At 45.9% G+C, this 18,568-nt stretch overlaps 1 protein-coding gene and 1 long non-coding RNA gene across 13 annotated transcripts in view; one reads left to right on the top strand and one right to left on the bottom strand.

The window, feature by feature from the left end:
- LOC110493275 (neuron navigator 1) overlaps positions 1-18,568 on the bottom strand; it is a 175,874-nt gene that overhangs the window by 125,816 nt on the left and 31,490 nt on the right. The gene's annotated exons all lie outside the window — the stretch shown is intronic.
- Positions 2,086-8,619, top strand: LOC149976231 (uncharacterized). The gene is made up of 2 exons (XR_016488082.1): positions 2,086-2,416; positions 8,247-8,619. It is a non-coding gene; the product is annotated as an uncharacterized LOC149976231 (long non-coding RNA).

Raw genomic sequence — 18,568 nt, 5'->3', positions numbered from 1 at the left:
ACAGAAACGGGGGGCAGAAACAGGGGGGCAGAAACAGGGGGGCAGAGACAGGGGTGTGCGCAAATACACACAGTCAAACACACACACACAAACACAGTCAAACACACACACACACACACACACACACAAACACAGACAAACACAGACAAACACAGACAGGCAGGCGTGTGGGGACAAGAGGGAGCAGCAACACAACACTGTGGCTCGTCTTCCATATGACCAAAGGCCCCCAGTGAGAAGACGACACGTCTATGTGTCTCCATGACAGAAAGCTCACAGCTCTGATTTATCTTATAACATGGCCTCCAGCAGAGAGGCATCAGCGTCCTCCTTCCCTTTAACATCTCTGTCTCATGACGATCACCATCTTGAGTGATTGGAAAATGAGCTGGTTGACAAGAAACACCTATGGTGTGTTTCACATATTTTCACATATTTTGAATGTTTTCCATCATTTTTATATTGTTATCTAGAAATGATCATGTTATTTATGGTTTAATATTATTGTAATATGATCATTGTAATCCTTTGTGCTGCTGTTTAATAACAATGATGAGGATTTACAGATAAAGCTCCAAATGATGAAACTGGATCTAGAGTCGGATTAATATTCCATATGTTCACTAACCGAAAATGGCTATAATAGGATTAATACAATAATTATCTTAGTTTTTTTGCCTGCACAAAGTTGCAGGCAATGGAGTGTATTGTATGTACATTGCATGTATGATATGTATAGGTTACTTTCTGAATTATTTACAATACTGTAAATAGAACATTCAAATAACTCCCTGTCTTTGTTCCCTGGGCTGTGGAATAGACAAACCTGATGTGACATCGATGTCCACAGAAGGGAAGAGGTGACATGCCTTGAGACTCAGAGGTCAGTGTTTAAAACAGGACAGGACAAAGTGTATCACTAGGTCACCCGTCCAAAGCTGGGTCCCAGTGTTAGCATCACAGCCACCTGGATAACAGCCTGGGAAAAGCCTGGGAGCCAGCCCTTCCGTTTCCCAGAACAGATCGCTACTAATCACATTGTTCCTCATTCACTCAAGCTAGTCAAGCTCACTCCTCAATCCGTCATACAATCTAATACAATTACGGCAGCTATGCAGCAGCCACTCTCCTGAAGGAATGTGTCTGTGTGTGTGTGTGTGTGTGCGCGTGTGTGTGTGTGTGTTTGTGTGTGTACACAGTATGCGTGCATGTGTGGGATACAATAGGTTGGCTGAAATTGCAATCTTGTGAAAGCAAAAGGAGTCAATCTTAAAAGTGAGAGTTGCAGCTATACTTTCCCCACTTTCCCCACATTTAGCTGTTATACCTTTGTCTCCCACTACTGAGCCATCTACTGTAGAAGCACGTCTATATAAGCAGTTATCAAATTAGCTATGGATTAAAACAGCCAGGTCACCCATGATACAAGTCCGTATTCGACATCCCTCCATGTCTGAGGATGTCAGGTGATGACATAGAAACCGGCCACTAGGGGCAACAGTGAGTACTGTTACCTTCAAATAGGTTTCAGTTTGCGTTGGTTATGGAGGATAGGCACCTGCCGCTGGTGCCAAAGGTTACATGTTTAAATCCAGTAACAGGAAGCAGTATTTGCCATTTTTGTTTTAAACCTATCCCAAACTTTAGGCCCTCGTTGTAAATTAAGAATTTGTTCTCAACCTACTTGCCTAGTTAAAACTTGTTGTGGATAGGGGGCAGTATTTTCACTTTGGATGAATTGCGTGTCCATAGTGAACTGCATCCTACTCTGTCCTAGATTGCTAATATATGCATATTATCATTACTATTGGATTGAAAACACTCTGAAGTTTATAAAACTGTTTGAATTATGTCTGTGAGTATAACAGAACTCATAGGGCAGACAATCTTCCAAACAGGAAGTGAAATTCTGAATACATGTCTAATTTCAAGTCATCGCCTATTCACTTCCAAATAAGATATGGATCTTCCTACACCTTCCACTAGATGTCCTCATTCAGTAGAACGTGGAATGGAGCTTCTGGTGTGAACTTTGACCAAATGGGAGGGGAAATAGTCACTGTCCTGGCAGAATGCAATTTCCCTGTGGTGCATTTGTCTGCTGATGTCACCGTCGTTCCATTTGGCTGCAGATGAAAACGTATGATCCGGTTGGAACGTTATTGGATATATATGAAAATAACAATCTGAAGATTGATTCTCTACTTAGTTTGACCAGTTTATTTGACCTGGAATATATCTTTTTGAAGTTTTCGTCCGAGTTCTCCTGGACCAGCGTTAGCTTTTGGGCACGTGAGCTGAAAGTGCTAGGAAATGCAGCTAATTGGACACTACTATTGGACATTATGGAACAAAACAACAATTTATTGTGGAACTAGGACTCCTTGCACTGCATTCTGATGAAAGATCATCAAAGGTAAGGGAATATTTATGATGTATTTCTGTTATCTGCCGTTTATGATGAGTACTGAGTATGAGTATTTCTGTTATCTGGAATTAATGCCTTAACTGAACCTTAAAAATGTTGAAATGTGACATTGGGAACAACTTTGACATGTGACGTTTGAGAAACATGGATGAACATCTAATTCTGAAGTGAGACTCTGAGAGCTTGAGAGAATCCACACAATACGGTTTGTTATCATTTTTGGTAGCTATCTGGTCATCCGGAATCACAACAACTCAAGGGCTTCTGCCTCAGCAAAGCGTGAAACGTTGTCACTAACCCATCTCTTAACCAATTTACCGCATGGCGATGTCACCATGGAAAGCCGAAACTGCCGCCCATGCAAACCTGCTGATTAGAAAGTCCTACGTAGATAGTATTTTTAACTAGCAACTATCAGGGAATATCACTGATCACATTTATTCACACTTTTACAGTGTTAGTTTCATCAGCTGTTGTACAATATGATACAAAACACAGGAAAAACAGCAATTTAAACACTAAATTCTGAGTGAAAAGCTAAGCTCCCACAGTATATATAGGATTATTCCTGAACCTTTGTCTTTCTCTACCACAGCCACTGTAGGTTTAGGGAGGGTGTGTTACAAGTTTGGCGCAGAAAGGACATTTTTTGTCAGTTGACTCCTTTTACACATATATTTTCTGCTTAGTCACAAACAGGCTTTTTAAAAGAACAGACTTGCCAAATCCAAAATGGCCAAACCTCGAAGGCAGTCGTCACAGCAGGGAAAGTACACCCTGCCAGCGCCAATCAACACTGTGCCATCCCACACAAACAAGCAGGACCCCTGCAGTCAAAGTGTTATGTAACTGACACAATTTTCTCAGTTGAACTCTGACTATTACTGCAGGAATAGAAGGATGAGGCTGTAGTGCAAAGACCATTGATGCAGCCAAGAGCGTAGGAGTGGGACCATCATTCTGAGCTGCTTAGCCTACAGATCTACAGACAAGTAGGTCAGTAGAATGCAGAATGGTATAAAAGTGAAGGAAGAAGCACTGGATATTGAATAACTGCCGTTCTGCAGCTATTTTACCTTAAATGGCGCAGTGGAAGTGAGATTCACTTCATGCATATGAAATCCAAACATTAATTTCTACTTGTCCTCCTGGTGCAGGTAGAGGTGGATGAGACTCTTCATGGTTGTCTTGAATCATTTCCCTGGAGTTTTTCTTTGCATTGTCTACACACGTAATGTGACAGTTCATATGGAGTTAATGCATTAAGTAATCCTTAAAACCCTGTCAGTCTTGAGACCTCGGCAAAAATCAGCCTTTCATTTATCTGACTTTCATTTATCTGCGTACCCGTCCCTTATATTTAGCCTCACAATTAAGTGTTTAACCATTTTCTTTTCAGGACATCTAAGTAGAATACACATTTACAAGTAGAATACAAATTTGACATAATCAGTTCTATTCATGTGTTATTGACACATGCCATTTAAAAAAAGAAGGTCCCCAGAGAAAAAACCTGATAAAAATGAATTTATATAAATTCTGTAAGCACATGAATTGTTTGCTCAGAGGGAAATTAATATTCAACTAGTCAGTGACAGTTTTGTGAAGTTTGTAGTTTGTGACAGCAACTATTTAAGCTTATTACAGTATTATAGACACTATGTCCTACGATTTCCTGCGATCTTCTATGTAGATGAACCACTTACCTTCTAACGACACTTGTGTAGCTTGCATCATAGAGCAAAACATGTTACACGTGGGTGTTTGTGACAGTCTCAGCTTTTAATAGATACATTTGACTATTTTGGAGCTATAACCATTCTGTCTATACAGACCTTTTGTAAAAGAAAGACTCAGCCCCAGGCCCCGGGACCCTTCGGGATGTGCCCTTATCTCACAAACACTGCTCTAGCTCAGCCCCGGTTAATCAACTCAAAAGTCTACAGCTCAAACAGACAATGTTTAAAAAGGGTTGGCAGCCCTAAATCAAGCCGGCTACCAACTACCATGTCTTCCTCTTCATCTTCATGCTGTCAAGATCACTGCAGTTCAGATCAACTCTCATATTGTGTTATGGACATAACATGCCCCATCCGGAGGGGTGCCTGTGGAACTGAGCTGGCTCATCTCAAGCCCATAATCAAACAGATTTATATGGATTGATTGAACACACCACAGGGGAGATATCTATATATTGATTGAACACACCACAGAGGAGATATCTAGAGATTGCTAGAACACACCACAGAGGAGATATATATAGATTGATAGAACACACCACAGAGGCGATATATATAGATTGATACAACACACCACAGAGGAGATATATATAGATTGATAGAACACACCACATAGGCAATATATATAGATTGATAGAACACACCACAGAGGCGATATATATAGATTGATAGAACACCAGATATACCAGATATATTGGATGAATCCACACCTCCATCCCTCTGCTACTGTCTCTTCTGCAACAGCTGTTTAGTATAACCTACTTCTAAAAAAAAGTTTATTTGTCACATGCGCTGAATACAACGGGTAAAACCTTACAGTGAAATGCTTACTTACAGGCTCTAACCAATCTATGGTAGTATATTTAGGGGTAATGTCCAAGACTAAGTTACACATATGGACCGATGGGAGAGGAGTGGCCTTCCCACCTCATCTCCAGCACCCCCTCCACCAGCACCTCCTACCCCTGCTACAGCATCCGACTCCGAGGCTCTGCGTCTGGCGCTCCCTAGGGAGTATGATGGGATGGCGGCTGGGTGTCAGGGGTTCCTCCTCCAACTAGAACTATACCTTGCGACTGCCCGTCCTACTCCCTCCGGGGAGGAGAGCGTGAGCGTCCTCGTCTCCAGTCTGACGGGACGAGCCCTGGAGTGGGCGAACGCAGTGTGGAATGGCCCAGACTCGGCGAGGGATCATTACCCCGAGTTCACCCGCCGATAACGAGCCGTGTTCGATCACCCACCAGAGGGTCGTGAACGGCTGTTCCACCTGCGACAGGAGAAGAGGAGCGTGCAGGACTTTGCCCTGGAGTTCAGGACCTTGGCCGCAGGAGCGGGGTGGAATGACAGGGCGTTGATAGACCACTACCACTGTAGCCTCAGGGAGGACGTCCGCAGGGAACTAGCGTGTCGGGACACCACCCTCAGTTTGGATTAACTTATAGACATGTCCATTCGTCTTGACAACCTGCTGGCTTCCCGTGGGCGTCCGGAACAGGCCCTGTTGTTTCCTGTTGTTGAATATGCCGATTTGGCTATCGCCTTCAGTAAAAAGAAGGCGACCCAATTACCACCCCATCGTCGAGGGGACTGCGCGATAGACCACCTGGAGAACGCTGTACTTCCTAGGAGTCACGTGTATCCATTGTACCAGGAGGAGACAGTAGCTATGAAGACATATGTTGCTGAATCGCTGGGACAGGGGTACATTCGGCCCTCCGCATCACCCGTCTCATCAAGCTTCTTTTTTTGTGAAGACGAAGGAGGGAGGTCTGCGTCCGTGCATTGATTATCGAGGTCTAAATTCTATCACAGTGGGGTTTAGTTACCCACTACCTCTCATCGCTATGGCGGTGGAATCATTTCAAGGGGCGTGCCTCTTCACAAAACTGGACCTGAGGAGTGCATATAATCTGGTGCGTATCCGGGGAGGAGATGAGTGGAAAACCGCATTTAGTACTACATCTGGCCATTATGAGTACCGCGTCATGCCATATGGGTTGAAGAATGCTCCAGCCGTCTTCCAATCCTTCGTAGATGAGATTCTCCGAGACCTGCTCGGGCAGGTCGATGACATCTTGATCTATTCTGCCACACGCGCGGCGCACGTGTCTCTGGTCCATAAGGTACTTGGGCGACTGCTGGAGCATGACCTGTATTGCAAGGCCGAGAAATGTGTGTTCTTCAAACACACCACAGAGGAGATATCTAGATATCTTCCTAGGTTATCGTATTTCCACCTCCGGGGTGGTGATGGAGTGTGACCACATTACAGCCGTGCGTAATTGGCAGACTCTGACCATGGTGAAAGAGGTGCTGTGGTTTTTAGGGTTTGCCAATTACTACCGGAGGTTTATCCGGGGTTTTGATCAGGTGGCTGCTCCCATTACCTCACTGCTGAAGGGAGGACCGGTGCACTTGCGTTGGTCAGCAGAGGCGGGCAGAGCTTTCAGTCATCTGAAGGAGCTGTTCACCAATGCACCCGTGTTGGCGCATCCGGAACCCTCTTTATCGTTCATAGTGGAGGTGGACGTGTCCGAGGCTGGGGTCAGGGACGTGCTGTCCCAGCACTCGGGAATGCCACCAAAGCTCCGCCCTTGTGCCTTCTTTTCGAGGAAGCTCGGTCTTGCGGAGCGAAACTATGACGTGGGGGACCGGGAGTTGTTAGCTGTAGTCAAGGATCTGAAGGTGTGGAGACATTGGCTTGAGGGGGCTAAACACCCTTTTCACATCTGGACTGACCATCGCAATCTCGAGTATATCTGGGCAGCGAGGAGACTAAATCCGCGTCAGGCTAGATGGGCCATGTTTGTTACCAGGTTTCGTTTCACCATCTCGTACCGGCCAGGCTCCCAAAACACCAAAGCCAACGCACTGTCCCGCCTCAATGATACCGAGGAGCGGTCCGTTGAGCCGACCCCCATCATTCCACCTTCATGTCTCGTGGCACCGGTAGTATGGGAGGTGGACGCGGAGATAGAGAGGGCATCACGGTTAGAGCCGCCCCCCCCCCCCCTCAGTGTCCAGCAGGTGCTCAGTACGTGCTGAGGGGGGTCCGTGATAAACTAATACGTTGGGCTCATACTCTACCCTCCTCGGGTCATCCTGGCATCAAGAGGACAGTGCAGAGTCTTAGGGGAAGATACTGGTGGCCCACGTTGGCCAAGGATGTGAGATTTTATGTCTCCTCCTGCTCGGTGTGAGCTCAAAGCAAGGCTCCTCGACACTTGCCTAGAGGGAAGTTACAGCCCCTCCCCGTTCTACAACGGCTGTGGACACACTTATCGGTGGACATTCTTATTGACCTTCCCCCGTCCCAGGGAAGTACTACGATCCTGGTCGTTGTGGATCGGTTTTCTAAGTCCTGCCGTCTCATCCCGCTGCCCTGTCTCCCCACGGCCCTGCACACTGCGGAGGCCCTGTTTACGCATGTCGTCTGGCACTATGGGGTGCCTGAGGACATTGTTTCTGATCGGGACCCCCAATTCCAGTCCAGAGTTTGGAGGGCATTTATAGAGAGACTTGGGGTCTCAGTCAGCTTGACCTCGGGTTTTCACCCCGAGAGTAATGGGCAGGTGGAGCGCGTAAACCAGGATGTGGGCAGGTTTCTGAGGTCATATTCCCGGGACCGGCCAGGTGAGTGGGCGAGATATGTTCCTTGGGCTGAGCTGGCTCAGAACTCCATCCGCCACTCCTCAACGAACATGTCCCCGTTTGTGTGTGTTGGGTTACCAGCCGGTCCTGGCCCCATGGCATCAGAGCCAGACTGAGGCTCCTACGGTAGAGGAATGGGTACAGCGCTCAAAGGACACCTGGAAAGCCATCCAGGAGTCGCTGAGACTGGCGGGGGGACGGCAGAAGAGGAGCGCTGACCAGCACCGCAGTGAGGCCCCCGTGTTCGCACCGGGGGACCGGGTCTGGCTCTCGACCCGAAACCTGCCCCTCCGTCTGCCCTGCCGAAAGCTGGGGCCGCAGTGTGTGGGGCCATTTAAAGTCCTGAGGAGAATAAACGAGGTGTGTTACAGGTTACAACTTCCTAGGTATTATCGTATTAACCCCTCGTTTCATGTTTCTCTCCTCAGGCCGGTGGTGGCTGGTCCCCTTCAGGAAGGTGAGGTGCTTGAGGTCCCTCCTCCCCCTCTGGACATCGAGGGGCCCCCGGCGTACACAGTACGTGGCATTCTGGACTCGAGACGCCGGGTGAGGGGCCTACAGTACCTCTTATTAGTTGCACCTGTGTCTATTTGTGTGCCTGATGGGCTTCCTTATTTAAAGTACGTTTACCCGCCCTTGTTTCATGCGGGATTACTCATATGTGACGTCTGTATGTTTTTTGGTGTTCGTGCTCTGGACCTGCTACCCTGTGTGTTGGGTTGGTCCACTTTTTCCGCACCCTGTGTTGTTGGGAATTGTTCTCAGTACAATATTAAAGTGCTTAAAGTCTTCTTGTGGAACTATATGCTCTCTGCGCCTGATTCTTCCCTCATGCCCCAAGTTTCTCGTGACAACATGTGTTACTCTACTCACTACTTGTAGTTTTGTAGTATATTTGTTTGTGTTTTTGGTCTTAATGTTCCGGTCGGTAGCTAGCTAACACTCACTCACGTGGCTGCTAGCACCATCATGAAAAGGGGCATGAGGGAAAACCTATCGTATTACGTTTAAGTAGTGAGAACACCTGAGAGCAGGCACTGTTGAAAGTTATCTTTAGACATGTTGGACTTTTCTTAAATGTAATTTTGTTATTGACTAAAAGAAGCAGACAACAAGAAAATTGCATTTGAAAAAGGTTTTTGCTGTGACCCAATGGGGTAACCAAGGTAACCATGGGTTGGTTTCCCCCAAGGCAGGTGGGACCGCATCGTTCTATCTAATACAGACTGGGAGTATGGATGCATCCCAAATGGTGTCTGTTCCCTATATAGTGCACTACATTTTACCAGAGCCCTACATGTGTCCTGGTAAAAGGCAGTGCACTATATAGTGAATAAGGCACCATTTGGAATGCATGATGTGAGAGTTCCAAACAAAAACACCACATGCCAAATGGATGCAGGGTTCCAAGGCAAACACGTGTCCAGACTCTGGGTTTGTCAGGCTGGAAATACTACCACTGGAGCATGTCTGTGGACCAGATGGCACAAACCAGAGTCCACATTGGCCAGGATACACACACACACCACTGAGACGTGGCAGACAGAGAGGCTTATGGTGATTTGCTTACTGTGTTTTAAGAATGATACACTCAGTAGCACAAGCAACAACAACAAAAAAAATCACTTTTCAGACATAAGTGCATAAGAAAAACAGTCTAGTTTTCCCTTGAGGATACATCTATATGCTTGAAGCATCATTGCTTGCCTCTGCAATACTCTAGATCAGTGGTATTCAAAGTTGGGGTCAAATACCTTTTTGGGTAGGGGTCAATGACAAACAATAAAAAAAAATACTGATTATTGTATGGGACAACATACAAATGTTTTTTGAGAAAGAAAAATGGTTGACCAATTTTAAGGTTGTGTCATTAGATTTGGAGTTGGATCACCAGAAATTCTAGGGTCCTCAGAAATACTGGCTAAATAAATGGGTTCCCCACTGAAAAGGTTTGAAAACCACTCCTCTAGATGTTGTAATACCACAGGTTACTATTTCAGTCCATCCATCCCATAATCAGAGTTGTCATTGACATTATTTTTGAAGTTCAGTAAGTGCAGTGAGATATTGGTCTCTGTGTGTGTGTGTGTGTGTGTGTGTGTGTGTGTGTGTGTGTGTGTGCGCGCGTGCGTGCGTGCGTTCAGTCTGTTCCACTGGGGATGACATCACCAGTCATTAGTGGTATTCCCTATGTATTCCAGGGCCAAACTCTTCACATCACATGGTATTGTATTACGTGGGTGTGTGAGGAAAGGTGCATCTGAATCCTGACAAATTATCACAACATCCGACACACGAACACTGACACGCAGGGACACACACAGACAAAGGAAGCATGCACAAGCACACACACACACACAACCAAACATATGCTTACTTACATTAAGTACATTCTCAGGCCATTTTACATGGATCTGACCAGTCCTGCAGATCATAGAGTACATCTCCCTTCCTGCTGTGTCTAACTGATCCGTTTTTCATTTGTTATATGATTACATTTAGCTTAACATAGCAGAGAGTTTATATGCCTGACTTCCATTTGGAGACAGACATTCGCCCGAGTGAAAAGAATGACAGAATTTCACAGCAGACCAGACTGCAAGATTTATAACAGCCAGAGAAGGACCCCATTTGGTTTTGGAACAGCCCAGTTCTGATTCCCACTTAACATTGGGGTTTAGAAAATGTCATAGCTATATTTCACTCCCTCACTCAGCTCCCCAATCGGGTTGCCTAATGGGAGCCACAACCAATGAAAACAAAAGGCGTAATACATCTCATGGGGTCATACAAAAACATGACTGATGTTACTGTAAGCGTTAGAAGTCCACCTCTACCCTTACCTCTTCAAATTGCTGGATGTCAGTGGCATTGGGTAAAATTCTAAGCCGTTTTAAGATGGTCATACCATGGGTCATTTAGCTATTTTAAATGTAGGATCCCTTCAGGTATAAAAACAATATATTTAATTTGGCCTTTACCACTTCAGCCCATAGAGAGACACGTTACTTACACAAATGACTGATGATTGGCTGAGAGAAATTGATGATGGAAATACAGTGCCTTGCGAAAGTATTCGGCCCCCTTGAACTTTGCGACCTTTTGCCACATTTCAGGCTTCAAACATAAAGATATAAAACTGTATTTTTTTGTGAAGAATCAACAACAAGTGGGACACAATCATGAAGTGGAACGACATTTATTGGATATTTCAAACTTTTTTAACAAATCAAAAACTGAAAAATTGGGCGTGCAAAATTATTCAGCCCCCTGAAGTTAATACTTTGTAGCGCCACCTTTTGCTGCGATTACAGCTGTAAGTCGCTTGGGGTTTGTCTCTATCAGTTTTGCACATCGAGAGACTGACATTTTTTCCCATTCCTCCTTGCAAAACAGCTCGAGCTCAGTGAGGTTGGATGGAGAGCATTTGTGAACAGCAATTTTCAGTTCTTTCCACAGATTCTCGATTGGATTCAGGTCTGGACTTTGACTTGGCCATTCTAACACCTGTATATGTTTATTTTTGAACCATTCCATTGTAGATTTTGCTTTATGTTTTGGATCATTGTCTTGTTGGAAGACAAATCTCCGTCCCAGTCTCAGGTCTTTTGCAGACTCCATCAGGTTTTCTTCCAGAATGGTCCTGTATTTGCTCCATCCATATTCCCATCAATTTTAACCATCTTCCCTGTCCCTGCTGAAGAAAAGCAGGCCAAACCATGATGCTGCCACCACCATGTTTGACTCTGGGGATGGTGTGTTCAGCTGTGTTGCTTTTACGCCAAACATAACGTTTTGCATTGTTGCCAAAAAGTTCAATTTTGGTTTCATCTGACCAGAGCACCTTCTTCCACATGTTTGGTGTGTCTCCCAGGTGGCTTGTGGCAAACTTTAACCGATACTTTTTATGGATATCTTTAAGAAATGGCTTTCTTCTTGCCACTCTTCCATAAAGGCCAGATTTGTGCAATATACGACTGATTGTTGTCCTATGGACAGAGTCTCCCACCTCAGCTGTAGATCTCTGCAGTTCATCCAGAGTGATCATGGGCCTCTTGGCTGCATCTTTGATCAGTCTTCTCCTTGTATGAGCTGAAAGTTTAGAGGGACGGCCAGGTCTTGGTAGATTTGCAGTGGTCTGATACTTCTTCCATTTCAATATTATCGCTTGCACAGTGCTCCTTGGGCTGTTTAAAGCTTGGGAAATCTTTTTGTATCCAAATCCGGCTTTAAACTTCTTCACAACAGTATCTCGGACCTGCCTGGTGTGTTCCTTGTTCTTCATGATGCTCTCTGCGCTTTTAACGGACCTCTGAGACTATCACAGTGCAGGTGCATTTATACGGAGACTTGATTACACACAGGTGGATTGTATTTATCATCATTAGTCATTTAGGTCAACATTGGATCATTCAGAGATCCTCACTGAACTTCTGGAGAGAGTTTGCTGCACTGAAAGTAAAGGGGCTGAATAATTTTGCACGCCCAATTTTTCAGTTTTTGATTTGTTAAAAAAGTTTGAAATATCCAATAAATGTCGTTCCACTTCATGATTGTGTCCCACTTGTTGTTGATTCTTCACAAAAAAATACAGTTTTATATCTTTATGTTTGAAGCCTGAAGTGTGGCAAAAGATCGCAAAGTTCAAGGGGGCCGAATACTTTCGCAAGGCACTGTATTTTGGGGGCTGTTTTGTTACTTAAGTTCGGCTTTTGACATTATGGAACATAGTCTGCTGATGGAAAAACGTATGTGTTATGGCTTCACACCGCCCCTGCTATATTGTGGATAAAGAGTTACCTGTCTAACAGAACACAGAGGGTGTTCTTTAGCGGAAGCCTCTCCAACATAATAATCCAGTTAGAATCAAGAATTCCCCAGGTCAGCTGTCTAGGCCCCTTACTTTTTTCAATCTTTACTAATGACATGCCTTGAGTAAAGCCAGTGTGTCGATGTATGTGGATGACTCAACACTGTACACCTCAGCTCAAATCAAATCAAAGTTAATTTGTCACGTGCGCTGAATTCAACAGGTGTTACAGTGACCTTACAGTGAAATGCTTACTTACAGGCTCTAACCGAAAGTGCAAAAAAGGTATTAGGTGAACAATATTTAGGTAAAGAAATAAAACAACAATAAAAAGAAGGCTATATACAGTAGCGAGGCTATAAAAGTAGCGAGGCTACATACAGACACCGGTTAGTCAGGCTGATTGATGTAGTATGTACATGTAGATATGGTTAAAGTGACTATGCATATATGATGAACAGAGAGTAGCAGTAGCGTAAAAGAGGGGTTGGCGTGTGGTGGGTGGGACACAATGCAGATATTCCGGTTAGCCAATGTGCAGGTTCACTGGTTGGTCGGCCCAATTGAGGTAGTATGTACATGAATGTATAGTTAAAGTGACTATGCATATATGATAAACAGAGAGTAGCAGAGTAAAATAGGGGTTGGGGGGGAACACATTGCAAATAGTCTGGGTAGCCATTTGATTACCTGTTCAGGAGTCTTATGGCTTGGCGGTAAAAACTGTTGAGAAGCCTTTTTTGTCCTAGACTTGGCACTCCGGTACCGCTTGCCATGCGGTAGTAGAGAGAACAGTCTATGACAGGGGTGGCTGGGGTCTTTGACAAGTTTTTGGGCCTTCCTCTGACACGCCTGGTATAGAGATCCTGGATGGCAGGCAGCTAAGCCCCAGTGATGTACTGGGCCGTACGCACTACCCTATGTAGTGCCTTGCGGTCAGAGGCCGAGAAATTGCCGTACCAGGCAGTGATGCAACCATGCTCTCGATGTTGCAGCTGTAGAACTTTTGAGGATCTCAGGGCCCATGCCAAATCTTTTTAGTTTCCTGAGGGGGAATAGGCTTTGTCGTGCCCTCTTCACGACTGTCTTGGTGTGTTTGGACCATTCTAGTTTGCTGTTGATGTGGACACCAAGGAACTTGAAGCTCTCAACCTGCTCCCCTACAGCGCGGTCGATGAGAATGGGGGCGTGCTCGGTCCTCCTTTTCCTGTAGTCCACAATCATCTCCTTAGTCTTGGTTACGTTGAGGGCAGTGTGGAGTGCAATATAGATTGCATCATCTGTGTATCATCTGTGTATCATCTGTGTATCTGTGCAAGTTGGTGTGGGTCTAAGGTTTCTGGGATAATGGTACTGAGGTGAGCCATTACCAACCTTTGAAAGCACTTCATGGCTACGGATGTGGGTCTGTAGTCATTTAGGCAGGTTGCCTTTGTGTTCTTGGGCACAGGGTCTATGGTGGTCTGCTTGAAACATGTTGGTATTACAGACTTAATCAGGGACATGTTGAAAATGTCAGTGAAGACACCTGCCAGTTGGTCAGCACATGCCCGGAGCACACGTCCTGGTAATTCGTCTGGCCCCGCAGCCTTGTGTATGCTGACCTGTTTAAAGGTCTTACTCACATTGGCTATGGAGAGCGTGATCACACAGTCGTCCGGAATAGCTGATCCTCTCATGCATGCCTAAGCGTTGCTTGCCTCGAAGCGAGCATGGAAGTGATTTAGCTCGTCACACTGGACAGCTCACAGCTGTCCTTCCCTTTGTCGTCTGTAATAATTTGCAAGCCCTGCCACATAAGACTAGCGTCGGAACCGGTGTAGTATGATTCAATCTTAGCCCTGTATTGACGCTTTGCCTGTTTGATTGTTCATCGCAGGGCAAGGCAGGATTTATTGTAAGCTTCCGGGTTAGTCCCGCACCTTGAAAGCGGCAGCTCTACCCTTTAGCTCAGTGCGAATGTTGCCTGTAATCCATGGTTGTGGTTGGGGTATGTACATATACGCTTCTGGTTGGGGTATGTACGTATAGTCACTGTGGGGACGACGTCCTCGATGCACTTATTGATAAAGCCAGTGACTTATGTGGTGTACTCTTCAATGCCATCAGAAGAATGCCGGAACATATTCCAGTCTGTGCAAAACAGTCCTGTAGATAAGCATCTGCTTCATCTGACCACTTTTTTATAGACCGAGTCACTGGTGCTTCCTGCTTTAATTTTATCTTGTAAGCAGGAATCAGGAGGATAGAGTTGTGGTCCGATTTACCAAATGGAAGGCGAGGGAGAGCTTTGTACGCGTCTCTGTGTGTGGAGTACAGGCGATCTAGAATTTTTTTTCCCTCTGGTTGCACATTTAACATGTTGATGGAAATTTGGTAGAACTGATTTAAGTTTCCATGCATTAAAGTCTACGGTCACTAGGAGCGTCGCCTCTGGGTGAGTGGTTTCCTGTTAGATGATTTCCTTATATAGCTGACTGAGTGTGGTCTTAGTGCCATCATCTGTCTGTGGTGGTAAATAAACAGCCACGAAAAGTATAGCTGAAAACTCTCTAGGCAAGTAGTGTGACCTGCAATTTATCACAATATACTGTACTTCAGGCGAGCAAAATCTAGAGACTTCCTTAGATTTCGTGCACCAGCTTTTGTTTACAAATGTGCACAGACTGCCCCCCCTCGTCTTACCAGAATGTGCTGTTCTACCTTGCCGGTGCAGCGTGTATCCCGCTAGCTGAATATCTATGTCATCATTCAGCCACGATTACGTGAAACATAGGATACCACAGTTTTTGATGTCCTGTTAGTAGAATATTCGTGATCGTACCTCGTCTAGTTTATTGTCCAATGATTGCACGTTGGCGAGCAGTATTGACGGTAACGGCAGCTTTCCCACTCGCCTTTTCCGTGCCGGGTGTTTGGAGAATGTCTTGTGCGTCTTGTTTGTTGAACAAAAAATCTTTATCTAATCCGAGGTGAGGGATCGCTGTCCTGATATCCAGAAGCTCTTTTTTGCCGTAAGTTACGGTGGCAGAAACATTATGTACAAAATAAGTTACAAATAATGCGAAAAAAACCCCACATAATAGCACAATTGGTTGGGCGCCCGTAAAACTGCTGCCATTTCTTCCGCCGCCATTTTTAGAACATTTTTAGAGCTACTACATGGAGTGAAATCACCGCAACACTTAACAAAGAGCTGCAGTTAGTTTCAGAATGGGTGGCAAGGAATAAGTTAGTCCTAATTATTTGTATTTGGGACAAATCACTCACTAAAACCTAAATCTCAACTAAATCTTGTAAAACATAATGTGGAAATTGAGCCAGTTGAGGTGACTAAACTGCTTTGAGTTACCCTGGATTGTCATGGTCAAAACATATTGATACAAAGTAGCTAAAATGGAGAGAAGTTTGTCCATAATAAAGCGCTGCTCTTTCTTTTTGACAACACTATCAACAAGGGCGGTCCTATAGACTCTTGTTTTGTCACACCTGGACTACTACTGTTCAGTCGTGTGGTCAAGGGCCACAAAGATGGACCTTGGAAAATTACAATTGCGTCAGAACAGGGCAACACAGCTGTCCCTTAAATGTACATTAATAATATGCATGGCTCAAAGTGGAGCTTTCATGGCTCAAAGTGGAGGAGGGACTGACTTCACTACTTGTTTTAGTAAGAAGTGTTGACATGCTGAATGTACTGAGGTGTCTGTTTGAAATACTAGCACACACCTCAGACACCCATGAATACCCCACAAGACATGGCACTAAAGGTCTCTTCATAATGCCAATGTCAAGAACAGACTATGGGATGGAAAGAGTACTATGTGTATGTCCCAGGCTACACAAAAACCAACAACATGTTTATATGTCCCAGGCGCTACACCCATGATCCTTGACGCTACACCCATGATCCCTCTCTCTGTCTGACGCTACACCCATGATCCCTCTCTCTGTCTACAGCTGCACCCATGATCCCTCTCTCTGTCTGACGCTACACCCATGATCCCTCTCTCTGTCTGACACTAAACCCATGATCCCTCTCTCTGTCTACAGCTGCACCCATGATCCCTCTCTCTGTCTGATGCTACACCCATGATCCCTCTCTCTGTCTGACGCTACACCCATGATCTCTCTCTCTCTACAGTCACACCCATGATCCCTCTCTCTCTCTACAGCTACACCCATCATCCCTCTCTCTGTCTATAGCTACACCCATGATGCCTCTCTCTGTCTTCAGATGCACCCATGATCCCTCTCTCTGTCTGATGCTACACCCATGATCCCTCTCTCTGTCTGACGCTACACCCATGATCCCTCTCTCTGTCTGACGCTACACCCATGATCCCTCTCTCTGTCTGACGCTACACCAATGATCCCTCTCTCTGTCTACAGCTGCACCCATGATCCCTCTCTCTGTCTACAGCTGCACCCATGAGCCCTCTCTCTGTCTACAGCTGTACGCATGATCCCTCTCTGTCTACAGCTACACCCATGATCCCTCTCTCTGTCTTCAGATGCACCCATGATCCCTCTCTCTGTCTGAAGCTACACCCATGATCCCTCTCTCTGTCTGACGCTACACCCATGATCCCTCTCTCTGTCTGACGCTACACCCATGATCCCTCTCTCTGTCTACAGCTGCACCCATGATCCCTCTCTCTGTCTACAGCTGGACCCATGATCCCGCTCTCTGTCTACAGCTGCACCCATGATCCCTCTCTCTCTCTACAGTCACACCCATGATCCCTCTCTCTCTCTCTACAGCTACACCCATCATCCCTCTCTCTGTCTATAGCTACACCCATGATGCCTCTCTCTGTCTTCAGATGCACCCATGATCCCTCTCTCTGTCTGATGCTACACCCATGATCCCTCTCTCTGTCTGACGCTACACCCATGATCCCTCTCTCTGTCTGACGCTACACCCATGATCCCTCTCTCTGTCTGACGCTACACCCATGATCCCTCTCTCTGTCTACAGCTGCACCCATGATCCCTCTCTCTGTCTACAGCTGCACCCATGAGCCCTCTCTCTGTCTACAGCTGTACCCATGATCCCTCTCTCTGTCTGATGCTACACGCATGATCCCTCTCTGTCTGACACTACACCCATGATCCCTCTCTCTGTCTGACGCTACACCCATGATCCCTCTCTCTGTCTACAGCTGCACCCATGATCCCTCTCTCTGTCTACAGCTGCACCCATGATCCCTCTCTCTGTCTACAGCTGCACCCATGATCCCTCTCTCTGTCTACAGCTGGACCCATGATCCCGCTCTCTGTCTACAGCTGCACCCATGATCCCTCTCTCTTGTCTACAGTTACACCCTTGATCCCTCTCTCTGTCTTCAGCTACACCCATGATCCCTCTCTCTGTCTACAGCTGCACCCATGATCCCTCTCTCTTGTCTACAGATACACCCTTGATCCCTCTCTCTGTCTTCAGCTACACCCATGATCCCTCTCTCTGTCTACAGCTGCACCCATGATCCCTCTCTCTTTCTACAGCTGCACCCATGATCCCTCTCTCTGTCTACAGCTGGACCCATGATCCCGCTCTCTGTCTACAGCTGCACCCATGATCCCTCTCTCTTGTCTACAGTTACACCCTTGATCCCTCTCTCTGTCTACAGCTACACCCATCATCCCTCTCTCTGTCTTCAGCTGCACCCATGATCCCTCTCTCTGTCTGACGCTACACCCATGATCCCTCTCTGTCTGACACTACACCCATGATCCCTCTCTCTGTCTGACGCTACACCCATGATCCCTCTCTCTGTCTACAGCTGCACCCATGATCCCTCTCTCTGTCTAAAGTTACACCCTTGATCCCTCTCTCTGTCTACAGCTGTACCCATGATCCCTCTCTCTCTCTACAGTTACACCCATGATCCCTCTCTCTCTCTACAATTACACCCTTGATCCCTCTCTCTGTCTACA

This window comes from Oncorhynchus mykiss, chromosome 17 (assembly GCF_057628025.1).
Source record: "Oncorhynchus mykiss isolate SJ-2025 chromosome 17, ASM5762802v1, whole genome shotgun sequence".
Lineage (NCBI taxonomy): Eukaryota > Metazoa > Chordata > Actinopteri > Salmoniformes > Salmonidae > Oncorhynchus > Oncorhynchus mykiss.
Note: the sequence above shows the minus strand (reverse complement) of the source record. Positions and strands in the feature narration are given on the sequence as shown.